The sequence below is a fragment of the Nothobranchius furzeri genome, chromosome 5 (genome assembly GCF_043380555.1).
Source record: "Nothobranchius furzeri strain GRZ-AD chromosome 5, NfurGRZ-RIMD1, whole genome shotgun sequence".
NCBI lineage: Eukaryota > Metazoa > Chordata > Actinopteri > Cyprinodontiformes > Nothobranchiidae > Nothobranchius > Nothobranchius furzeri.
Genome location: NC_091745.1, coordinates 68,972,620 through 68,984,895, shown reverse-complemented (window position 1 = coordinate 68,984,895; position 12,276 = coordinate 68,972,620).

Here is a 12,276-nt window from a genome sequence, read left to right as displayed (position 1 = left end):
GACGCCTCAGTAGATTATTGGAACACGCCTGGGTGGTTCCTGATGACGTATCTCTTCGGCAACCGAGGCGGAACCAAGACATCGAGGCAAGGTTCCTTGGCATTGAGAAACACGACTAGTGATAAACATTTTTGTGTCTCCTTGGGTCAGTTAGCTCTGGTGGCCATCTTGAATTGGGTTGGCTCCAAATGATAGTCAGTTGTAGGTGTTCACAAGGGGTTTTGCTAATGGAACCAAAGGACTGACTCCGACAGGCATAATGTCTGGTTGGACAGAGCATGCTAAGGATGAGTCATAGCTACTAACATACCAAATTTAATCTCAGAAGCTAACAATATAATAATATTAAATACATTATTTTAACTGAGCTATATACTTGTGTATTGTTTATTATAATTAAAACAACTTTTTAGTTTTATTTTATCAATAAGATAACATTAATGAAGAAATGACCTATAATTAGATCATCCACTAGATGATTGTAGCCTCCTGAGACCTGAGTTTGTGTTTAGTGTGAACATTTTATTTACCTAAAGTATTCTGTATCAAAGTTCAATAGTTTAAACATTAACACATATATGAAAATACATTAAAACAAGTAATTAAAAATAATTTTCCAATAAAACTCCAGTTCCCCTAAGAAGCCAATGTTGCCTTTAGGGGATGCATGGTCACAGGAGGATTGGACTGGATATCCTGATACTCCGTCTAGCTGCTTTAGCCCTTTGGGCCCTGGGCCTTTTTTCTTTGGGCCCTGGCACCTTCCAATTGGGGACCTTTGGAGTTTCATGTCCCAAGTGTCAGTGATTGTTTGCATTCCCCGAGCACAGCTACAGCTACAATCAAAACAGTTTAGCAATTTTTGGTTTTTGATACATTAAGTTAAAATAACATTTAAACTTATTTTATAAGAGCTGCCCTGTGTGAAAGTGCTGGCAGGATGGAGGTTGTGAGTTCAAATTCCATTTAGGAAATTTAGTCAATTGTTTTATTTATTCCAAGGGTCCTCAACTAAATTTGTTCAAGGTTTCTTTTTCCAGCAGACACCAGTGAAGGTCAGATGCTCTTCTAAAATAAAGTTCAAATATCATTGTATCTTAATTTATTACTATTTGAAATTGCCTAGTTTCCCATCTGGTCTGTTTGATTGAGGTTTCAGTTGTGTTTGGAGAATGTGGACAGTTGTAGATGTTTGGGACATGAAACTGTAGAGGCCCCCAATTGGGGGGCGTTAGGGTTAAACAGGTTAGCTTACACTTGTTATTTTGATAAATCGACTGTGGTCTCTGGTATGAATGAATGCCTTGTAAGTTATCTGAGAAAAGAAAAAAGTTTGGGCATTCCTGTTTCAGGAAGTACTTGGATGAGTGAAGGTGGCAAATGGAAGGATTTGTGGTCTTGGGTCTTACTCATTCATTTTCATAATATGCAAACCTCTCGCCTTTGATTAGCTAACAGCAACATGATTCTTCCGCTGCCTCTGTTTGTTTGCCTTTCTTGGGGGAAAAAATGTCCCACTGATCTTTACAAATAACACAAATCTCATCATGTTCCGCCATGTTGTGGCATTGCCAATGCTAACGGTTAGCTTCTATTAGCCAAGATGTGCTGTTCTCTTTGCATGTCGTTGTCACGTTGAAGGTTAGGAGGTGGTAAGGACCCAAGATGCAGAAAACCCTAGATGACACAAGGCAGGAGCGGTTAAAGGTAAAATCCTTTTTATTAGGAGGTGAACCAAAAAATCCAAAATGGCAGGAAGCCAAAAAACCAAAGTCCTGAATACCAGGAGGACGAAAGCTCAACATAGAGCACAAACCAAGAAACGAGGACAAAAGCTCACTTAGAGCACAAAACCTATAGACAAGGTCCAAAAGCTCACATGGAGCACAAAACAACGCTGGCACAAACAATGGACCGACAAGACATTAACACAAAGACAGGGCTTATATACACTGGGGCATGATGGGAGGCAGATGGGCTGCAGGTGTGTGGAGAGAGAACCAGGTGAAAGCAATTAACTAATCAGGGAGGAAACTAACATGACGTAAGAGTAAAACCTAAAGACAAGAAAAGCAACCACATAACTAATATTCTAAGGGGAAGGAAAACAACAAACACCGGTGGGGAAAAAAACACACTAAATAAAATGAAAAGCTGAAACTATAAAAACTGCAGAGGGGTGACTGGGGAAGACTAAAGGAACACAGGACCTGGGAGAGATATCTGGAGGGCTGAAGACCAGGGGACACATGAGGAACACAAAGAGACACATAAGGGGGACTCTTAGGGGGAAATGGAGCACACAAGTAGACACATAAGGGAGACGCAGACACAGACCATGACAGTAGTGAGTGATTATATCTAACCTTTTAAGTAGAATTACTGACATAAATTAACTTTTGCATGAGATTCTAATTTTTAGATTTCCACCTGTAGATCTGTGTGGTTTTATCTGTGGCTAATGCAGGAAGTGGGGTTGAATAATATTTTCACATTCAGCATGCATGTTAAACGCACTGCGACCAATCATATTCCAGTATTATACATTTCTCAATTAACCTCACCTATAAGGCCAGAAGTAGTTTGATGTGTAATGTTATTTAGCTATGGCGACCATGTTGAATTGGGTTGTCTAATTATTTTTTGGTTCAAATGACATGTACGCAAGAGGATTAGGGCCACTGAAAAGAAACAAAAGAAAAGAAAGAGAATTCTGACTTTAATGTCAGAATTCTGCCTTTAATCTCAGAATTTTGATTTACACAATCCTGAGAAAAAAAGTCAGAATTCTGAGAAAATAAGTCAGAATTCTAAGATTAAAGGCAGAATTCTGAGAAAAATTTTTAGAATTCTGAGAAAAAATAAGTCAGAATTCTGAGATTAATGGCAGAGTTCTGAGAAAAATTTTTAGAATTCTGAGAAAAAATAAGTCAGATTTCTGAGAAAAAGGTCAAGCTCCTCTTTCTTTTATTTTCTTTTATTTTCAGTGGCCCTAATCATCTTTCGTACTGCATGCAACAACTACATGTTGTGCATAGTTAAAACAATAAAATCCCCTGCCTGCATTCCATTCAAATAGCATATTTTGGCTTGTAGCAAATAAAATGTTTTTTTTTTTTGTAAAATCATGTAGCAAAAGTGAATTTTGTTTGCAAGATACTGCACACATTAAAATCTTTGAAAAGCACAGCGTGATAATTACCTACCTGGACAGATTTCTGCAATATTAGAACTACTGACATGGTGTTATTAAAATTTAAATACAGCAAATCAGCTAAAGAAAAGTCTTGTTTTATTTGATGATTATATCTAAACATTTGCGGGTGATTTAGACATTTTTTGTTTAAAATTGTTTTGTATTTACAAGAGACTCCACTCAAAGGCATAAATCTCCCCTTTGTAGCCACAGCTCAGCTAAAGAAAAAGCACTAACACAGAATGAAAGCCACAGTTTTCTCATCAAAGATTAATAACAGCGGCAGACATGTCAATCAGGAGCATAATTCCAGCCATTAGATTTGTGTCATTGTTAGAAAACAATAGATGTGAGCCTTAACTGAAAGTGGACATCAAACCAGCTGTAGCAGACATAAATAAAGTAAAACCTCAAAGACAAACCTGAGAACGCAACAGAAGCTGAAGCTTTTTTCTCAGCAGGAAGCAGAAACAAAACAAGTAGCAGCTGTTTGGCCTCTCCTCTGTTGTGCCATCACAGTCTCAGATCGAGCTGAAAACACACAGGAATGACTTCTGTTGAAAAACAAAAGAGGTTTATATTTTTGTCTCCTACTCCTTGGTATCATTTTCCACTTGGTGGGTTTAGAAAAATATATATAAAAGCAAAAAACAAATAAATAAAATGAATAAAAAGAGAGACAAGATCAGCAAGTGAACAAACTTTAAAAAGATTTGAAATTGTTGCTTTGCTGCAGAGAACATCTGTCAGGATGGAAAACAAATATGTTCCTTTCATTCTGTCTTGTGTGTTTACATTGATAAGATCTGGAGGAATGTAATAAATGCCTGTAAGCCAGGTACAAAACACACAACCTGGCCCATGGAGCACACATAACACACACACGCACGCATGTGCACGCACGCACGCACACACGCACGTGCGTGCACACCCACCCACAGCACTTCTAATAACAACTGCAGCGTGGGCAGACCTGGAGCAAAGGGGGTTGGGGGTGGGAGATTATTACTGATTGACTCTTCACAAAAAAAGAAACACTGGATGGGAAGATTTAAGAAGGTGTGTGTGTGTGTGTGTGTGTGTGTGTGTGTGTGTGTGTGTGTGTGTGTGTGTGTGTGTGTGTGTGTGTGTGTGTGTGAGAGAGAGAGCCTGTTCACAGAGGAGCCAGAGATGTCCAACACTAACGTCAGCTAATTCCAGCAATTATACACAGCCACTCTCCCCATGTAATATTTGTTATTAGTTTCCAAGTGAGACATTTTCTATTTCCGTTCACAATTATTTCCTTCCTGAGGCGCGCAGACCCTGACTCTCCTGTCATAGCTTCTCAGCGCAGCTTGCACAAGAGCTCGGTGCATCTGCGGCTACACCTTAGCTTGGTGTCCCTCTCTGCAATATTAATCAGCACAAAAATACCAGTTGTGGCTGTCAGTTGTGAAAGAAATCCAACTTTTTCTTGTCAGCTCCCAGCCCAACAACCGATATTTACCCATCGGTTGACTGACAAGCAAAATGCCAAGCGTGGGATGGCAATTCACAGGGGCCAAGTAATGGTGCTCTTTCTATGCTGGAGATGTGAGGTGGGCGACTTAATGACTAGGGAAGACATGGTGGGCGAGATTCCTCCTTTGTGTTGCGCTGTCCAGACGAGTGTGGCTGTTGCTCAGCTGGTGGAGTGCAGCATGCTGTTAATTAGCAGGATGCTTTGGTTCTTAGAGAGGTGAGTGACTGACAGAAGACACCTTCTGTGGTCACGGTAGAGTCATACCGGTGGTTTTGTGGTCCAACATCGTTAACTCTCCCACTGTCGTCATGGGTGACCCCGCAAAGAAAGTTGACCATTGAGCAGGATGGATGGTACACATAGCAGGGGTGAGGACTACCTCACCCCTGCTATGTGTACCTCAAGGGATAAACCATCAATCCTGCTCAATGGTCAACTTTCTTTGCGGGCTCACCCATTAAGACATTGGTAGAGTAAAATGCAAGCTGAGGGTTTATGTATGTCTATACGCAGAACACCTGAAATAAGTCTATCTATCTATCTATCATCTATCTATCTTTCTATCTATCTATCTATCTATCTATCTATCTATCTATCTATCTATCTATCTATCTATCTATCTATCTATCTATCTATCTATCTATCTATCTATCTATCTATCTATCTATCTATCTATCTATCTATCTATCTATGGGGCGACGGTGGCACAGGAGTTAAGTGCTCGTCCCGTAATCAGAAGGTTGCAGGTTCGAGCCCCGCTCAGTCTGTCGCTGTCGTTGTGTCCTTGGGCAAGACACTTAACCCACGTTGCCTGCTGGTGGTGGTCGGAGGGACTGGTGGTGCCAGTGCTCGGCAGCCTCGCCTCTGTCAGTGCGCCCCAGGGCAGCTGTGGCTACATTGTAGCTCATCCCCACCAGTGTGTGAATGGGTGAATGACTGATTGTGTTGTAAAGCACCTTGGGGGGTTTCAAGAACTCTAGAAGGCGCTATATCAAATACAGGCCATTTACCATTTCTATCTATCTATCTATCTATCTATCTATCTATCTATCTATCTATCTGTCTATCTGTCTATCTATCTATCTGTCTATCTGTCTATCTGTCTATCTATCTGTCTATTATCTATCATCTATCTATCATCTATCTATCATCTATCTATCTATCTATCTATCTATCATCTATCTATCATCTATCTTCTATCTATCATCTATCTTCTATCTATCATCTATCTATCTATCTATCTATCTATCTATCTATCTATGGGGCGACGGTGGCACAGGAGTTAAGTGCTCGTCCCGTAATCAGAAGGTTGCAGGTTCGAGCCCCGCTCAGTCTGTCGCTGTCGTTGTGTCCTTGGGCAAGACACTTAACCCACGTTGCCTGCTGGTGGTGGTCGGAGGGACTGGTGGTGCCAGTGCTCGGCAGCCTCGCCTCTGTCAGTGCGCCCCAGGGCAGCTGTGGCTACATTGTAGCTCATCCCCACCAGTGTGTGAATGGGTGAATGACTGATTGTGTTGTAAAGCACCTTGGGGGGTTTCAAGAACTCTAGAAGGCGCTATATCAAATACAGGCCATTTACCATTTCTATCTATCTATCTATCTATCTATCTATCTATCTATCTATCTATCTATCTATCTATCTATCTATCTATCTATCTATCTATCTATCTATCTATCTATCTATCTATCTATCTATCTATCTATCTATCTTCTATCTTCTATCTATCTATCTATCTTCTATCTATCATCTATCTATCATCTATCTATCTATCTATCTATCTATCTATGGGGCGACGGTGGCACAGGAGTTAAGTGCTCGTCCCGTAATCAGAAGGTTGCAGGTTCGAGCCCCGCTCAGTCTGTCGCTGTCGTTGTGTCCTTGGGCAAGACACTTAACCCACGTTGCCTGCTGGTGGTGGTCGGAGGGACTGGTGGTGCCAGTGCTCGGCAGCCTCGCCTCTGTCAGTGCGCCCCAGGGCAGCTGTGGCTACATTGTAGCTCATCCCCACCAGTGTGTGAATGGGTGAATGACTGATTGTGTTGTAAAGCACCTTGGGGGGTTTCAAGAACTCTAGAAGGCGCTATATCAAATACAGGCCATTTACCATTTCTATCTATCTATCTATCTATCTATCTATCTATCTATCTATCTATCTATCTATCTATCTATCTATCTATCTATCTATCTATCTATCTATCTATCTATCTATCTATCTATCTATCTATCTATCTATCTATCTATCTATCTATCATCTATCATCTATCTATCATCTATCTATCTATCATCTATCATCTATCTATCTATCTATCTATCTATGGCAAAAACTGCGAGCATCATTGGAAAAAAAACTTTACAAATCGTCTCAAAATGTCCTCAAGGGTCATCTTTGTTCTTGCAAATTGTTGTAATTTTGGGCAAATTACAAATAAATAAATAAATAAATAGTGCAATCATGTTTCTTTGAAAACACTCAAACCTTGAGCAAAATTGTCTGGAACCTGTCCCAAACTCACCTCAGACTACTCTGTTTAGTTTCGGTGAACAAACTAAGTAGAGAGGAATAAGAGACAATTTTTAAAGGTCGATCAAATTGCAAATAAAATGAAGGTAAACTTCAAACAAGTTGAGATGTAATTAAAAGACTTGTCGGGCCATTCCACCTGATGCGTAACTGTTGCGTAACGTTGGTGAAGCCAAGCTATTAGCTGCCGTTAAGGTGGATGGTTGTTTCCACCGCCAACATTTTAGCCTTCCTCAGAGCACCGCCGATGTTGGTGGCGTCACTTCCTTCTTCGTTTATCTGTGAGCTACAGACAATGTCGCCCTCTACTGCCAGCACTCTCCTCCTTGATGACAATGTCCCATGATAGATCCAATGTGTAAATACAGATAAATAGAGAAGGAGGTAATGTCTTTGGGTAATGACCGAAAAAACAAGATCGCGGATACAAACGGTCTACATTAGTTTTCTCCATGGGTGTCTGGGCTCAGCCTTAGGGATAGGGTGCAGTGCTCGGACATTTGGGAGAGACTCGGAGTAGAGCTGCTGCTCCTCCATATCGAGAAGAGTCAGTTGAGGTGGTTTGGGCATCTTGTTTGGATGCATTCTTGATGAATCCCCAGGGAGGTGTTTCAGGCATGTCCTGCTGGCAGTAGGCCCCCTGGTCAACTCAGGACACGTTAGAGAAATTACATCTTCGGAATGGCCCAGATAAAAGGTAGATCAAATTGCAATCCGAGTCCGAGATCAATGATTGCGGTGGAGGTGGCCGGGGAGAGGACAGCCTGGAACTCCCTAGTTGGGATGCTGCCCCCGCAACCCGGACCCGAATAGGCAGAAGAAGACGAGGCGAGATGAAGAAGTAATGCCACCAACATCGGCGGTGCTCTGAGGAAGGCTACAGTATTAGCCAAAACGTGTGAGCTAAAAAGGTAAAAACAAATCTTTGCTATGCTGAAAAGAACCAAGCAATGGAATTTAACGTGACATACTCATCGCTACAAAACTCAGTCAATAGGTCAGTCATCGAAGAGGAAGAAAATAAATCTTTGTTTTAAATAAATGACTTGAGTATCTCTGTCTACTCAGGCCTCAAAGGAAATCCCAAGTCTAAATAGTTCAACATTGATGCCAAAGCTGTTTCAAATGAGCGCCACCCCTTAACAGATGCAATTTGTTTAGTTTTTGTCTTTTGCAACTCTGGCCCAACAAATGTAGAGCACTGTGATTGGCAAGACCCAAAAATGTCCTGCTGAGGCAACAGTGGAGCGTGGCTAGACCTCCACAGCACATTCCTTTCCTACTTCTATGTTTTTTCCTAGATGTCTAGGCCAGAATTACAGTGCGTTCCAGATGAAAATTAACTAACTTTTTGCAATCCAGTCAAATCCTAGCATGCCCCTCTATCTAATACACCTGTGCATTTAATAACTATTGTATTAAAACAGTTTGGTGGCCTAATAAACTTACTGTACAGCACAGACTTTGTCCATAGCTGCAAGAGCCTGCAGAAAGCTGGTAAACAAAGGATAATGGAGATAATATATGGGAATTAGACATGCTTTGCAGTAAAGGACATGAGCAGGGGATTTGGAATAATGATATCGATTCATACGTTATTGTCACTCTGGTGTAGCACATCCTTTTAGTGCACTGACTTGGGTGGTACAAGGCCTGTAATTTCTCACAAATAAAACCTAATCTGTTACACATAATTTATTCTCACTGTAATAGACACTCACAGTCATTCAGATGCAATAGCCGTATATAAGCCTCTATATCAAGAGCTGCTGCCATTGAAGCACATGCAGTTGTTTTAGGGATCATGTAGTGATAACAGCGCAGGAAAACAAACAATAAATACGAGGCCTGAATTAACTGGAGAAAGAGAAGTGGCCGTTAATTCTTCATTCCCTGGATCAGACTCTTGGTTCTGAACAGATATTTTACCGAGCTGACATTACAGCTTGCCCAAATAGTTTCAAAGAGGGGTTTAAAATCAATGTGCAATTAGGGGTGTCTTGTATCAGGCATGATGAATTATGCTCTCTGTTCTGAGGCTGGGTTATAGACACTTAATCAATCCACTTTCCAGAGCCGAAGAGAAATTGCTCTATTCCAAAGCCATTCAGTCAAATGTATTGATTAACTATTGTGTTCTGGATTGAAAGGCTGTCCAGGATCTACTCTGTGTGGTGTTATAAGAAAGGATTTGGTCTGAGCCTGCTGCCACATTACAAATAATGTGATGTATTATACCAGCAAGCAACTACTTTACCTTCTCCACAGGCTCTAAAAATAAGAAAGAACCATCCATCTTTATTTAATTTATTTTAAAACACAAAATTATTAACAAAATTATTCAAAGAAAGATCAAAAAACATAATAACAATGAAAAGTGTGCTGTTAAGGTGTATTACAACACTATAATCTCTATAATGACTCTGGTTGTGTGAGCTGAACAACAGTTTCGTGGCACCGTGTTAAGAATGATTCTGTAAACAGATCATCATAACCTTCAACTACAGGAGACAATCAACACTTTCTCATCAGGGTACGCCGAATGTAATTAGGAGCTGAGGAATCGTCGTGTTTATATCACTGTAAACTCATTGAACCCCAGTTGGGGTGTTATTTACACTCTTGAACTAGGCCAGACTGCATTTGTGATCAAGGCTATGTTAATAAGATTCATATTACATGATGCAACCAAAAATAGTGCGTGCTACACCTTCCCCCGGGGGAGATCATGGTGCTCAAATTTGGAAATGCAATATGAATGCCTGTCTGTCATCTCTCCCTACATGAAGAGTTCACTGTCTGCTTATTGTCATCCCATCTCCCTCCTGCTTTCGCTTTTTGGGATTTGCACTGTCAGGATATCCTCCCACCGGCCCGTCAGACTGGGTGCTCTCTCAGCAGGAACCTCATATGCCCTTAAAATTTGCACCCGGGGGAACTTCTGCTTTCCTGCCAACACACTCTGCACCCTTCAGTTTCTACCAAAAGCATGTATTACGTGCAGGATTGTGCAAAAGATTTTACTTTGGGCACTTGAATTATTTATTTTCCATGATATAATTGCATCAGAATAGTCTGACTGTTTGAAATTGAATTTAAAGGAGCAATATGTACAGATTTTACCGTGAAATACTCACAAAACAGCATAATATCTCAATCATGTTGGAAGGAAGGTTATGCTAAAAAAGATATCATTCTCAGCCAGCTGGGGGTTGTCTGTTTTTTTCCTTAATAAACAAAATAAAACAAAAGTGGTTGTTGAGGTTGCGCCGAATTAGTGTTGCCATTTGTCATTCCACACTGGTCAGGAAAAACTCTAGAGTTGTTTAAAGAACTGAAGCCAGTAAACAGGAGCGACCCGTAAGTCATTTATTGTACCCATAAGAAGCCACGGCATCTTTTTATTTTACTCTAATATCGGGTGAAGCAGGCTAGAGGCTAACGTTGAACTAACAATGCTGACAGTGAATTAGAAGCACATAATCGGCTCTAAAAATATCTCAAGCTACTTTTCAACTACCAACAACTCAATATTACAGTGAAATGTGTGTGTGAAGTGAATAACGAGTCATTCGTGGCGTTTTACTTCCTTTAATGAGTCGATCAGAACTTTAACAGCAAACTAACAGCAAGAAGGCAAACAGCCACACTTCCTCCAATGATGGAGAAATATTACCGTAATAAGTGTAGTATGTGCTCCCTGTTGTATAACAGCCAAGAGTGCTAACACCAGATAGGTCTATGTATTCTACTTATCCTCTCCCTGGGCTGCCACCTTACCGTGGTGGAGGGATTTGAGTGTCTCAATGATCCTACGAGCTAAGTTGTCTGAGGCTTTCTGCCTCTGGTAGGGTCACCCATGGCAAACAGGTCCTAGGTGAGGGATCAGACAAAGAGCAGCCCGAAGACCTCTTATGATGAATTATATAAATGGAAACCAGCTCTTGCTGGGTAGGTTTGCGGCTGAGTGTGAAGTGGCCGGGATGAGGATCAGCGCCTCCAAATCTGAGACCATGGTTCTCGACCGGAAAAGGGTGGTTTGCCAACTCCGGGTCGGGGGAGAGGTCCTACCTCAAGTGGAGGATTTTAAGTATCTCAGGGTCTTGTTCACGAGTGAGGGTAGGAGAGATCGGGAGATCGACAGGCGGATTGGTTCAGCATCTGCAGTGATGCGGACGCTGAGCCGATCTGTCGTGGTGAAGAGGGAGCTGAGCCAGAAAGCCAGGCTCTCGATTTACCAGTCGATCTACGTCCCAATCCTCACCTATGGTCATGAGCTTTGGGTAATGACCGAAAGAACGAGATCGCGGATACAAGCGACCGAAATGAGTTTCCTCCTTAGGGTGGCCGGGCTCAGCCTTAGAGATAGGGTGAGGAGCTCGGACATTCGGGAGGGACTCGGAGTAGAACCACTGCTCCTCCGGATCGAAAGGAGCCAGTTAAGGTGGTTTCGGCATCTGGTCAGGATGCCTCCTGGACGCCTCCCTGGGGAGGTGTTTCGGGTATGTCCTGCCGACAGGAGGCCCCCGGGTCGACCCAGGACATGTTGGAGAGGTTACATCTCCAATCTGGTCCGGGAAAGCCTTGGGGTCCTGGCGGAGGAGCTGATGGAGGTGGCCGGGGAGAGGACGGTCTGGAGCTTCCTAGTTGGGATGCTGCCCCCGCGACCCAGAACCGGATAAGCGGAGGAAGATGACGACGGCCGTGTTCCCTCGCCCGGATGTGGGTCACCGTGGCCCCCCTCTGGAGCCAGGCCTGGAGGTGGGGCACGTTGGCGAGCGCCTGGTAGCCGGGCTTCCCTCCGCCTACGTGTGGGGGGATGGGTTCTGACTGTGGTCTGTGCTTATGCACCAAACTACAGTTCAGACTACCCACCCTTTTTGGAGACCTTGGAGGGGGTGCTGGAAAGCGCTCCTTCCGGTGACTCCCTCCTTCTGCTGGGGGACTTTAACGCTCACGTGGGCAACGATAGTGAGACCTGGAGAGGTGTGGTTGGGAGGAACGGCCCCCCGATCTGAATTCGAGTGGTGTTTTGTTATTGAACTTCTGTGTCA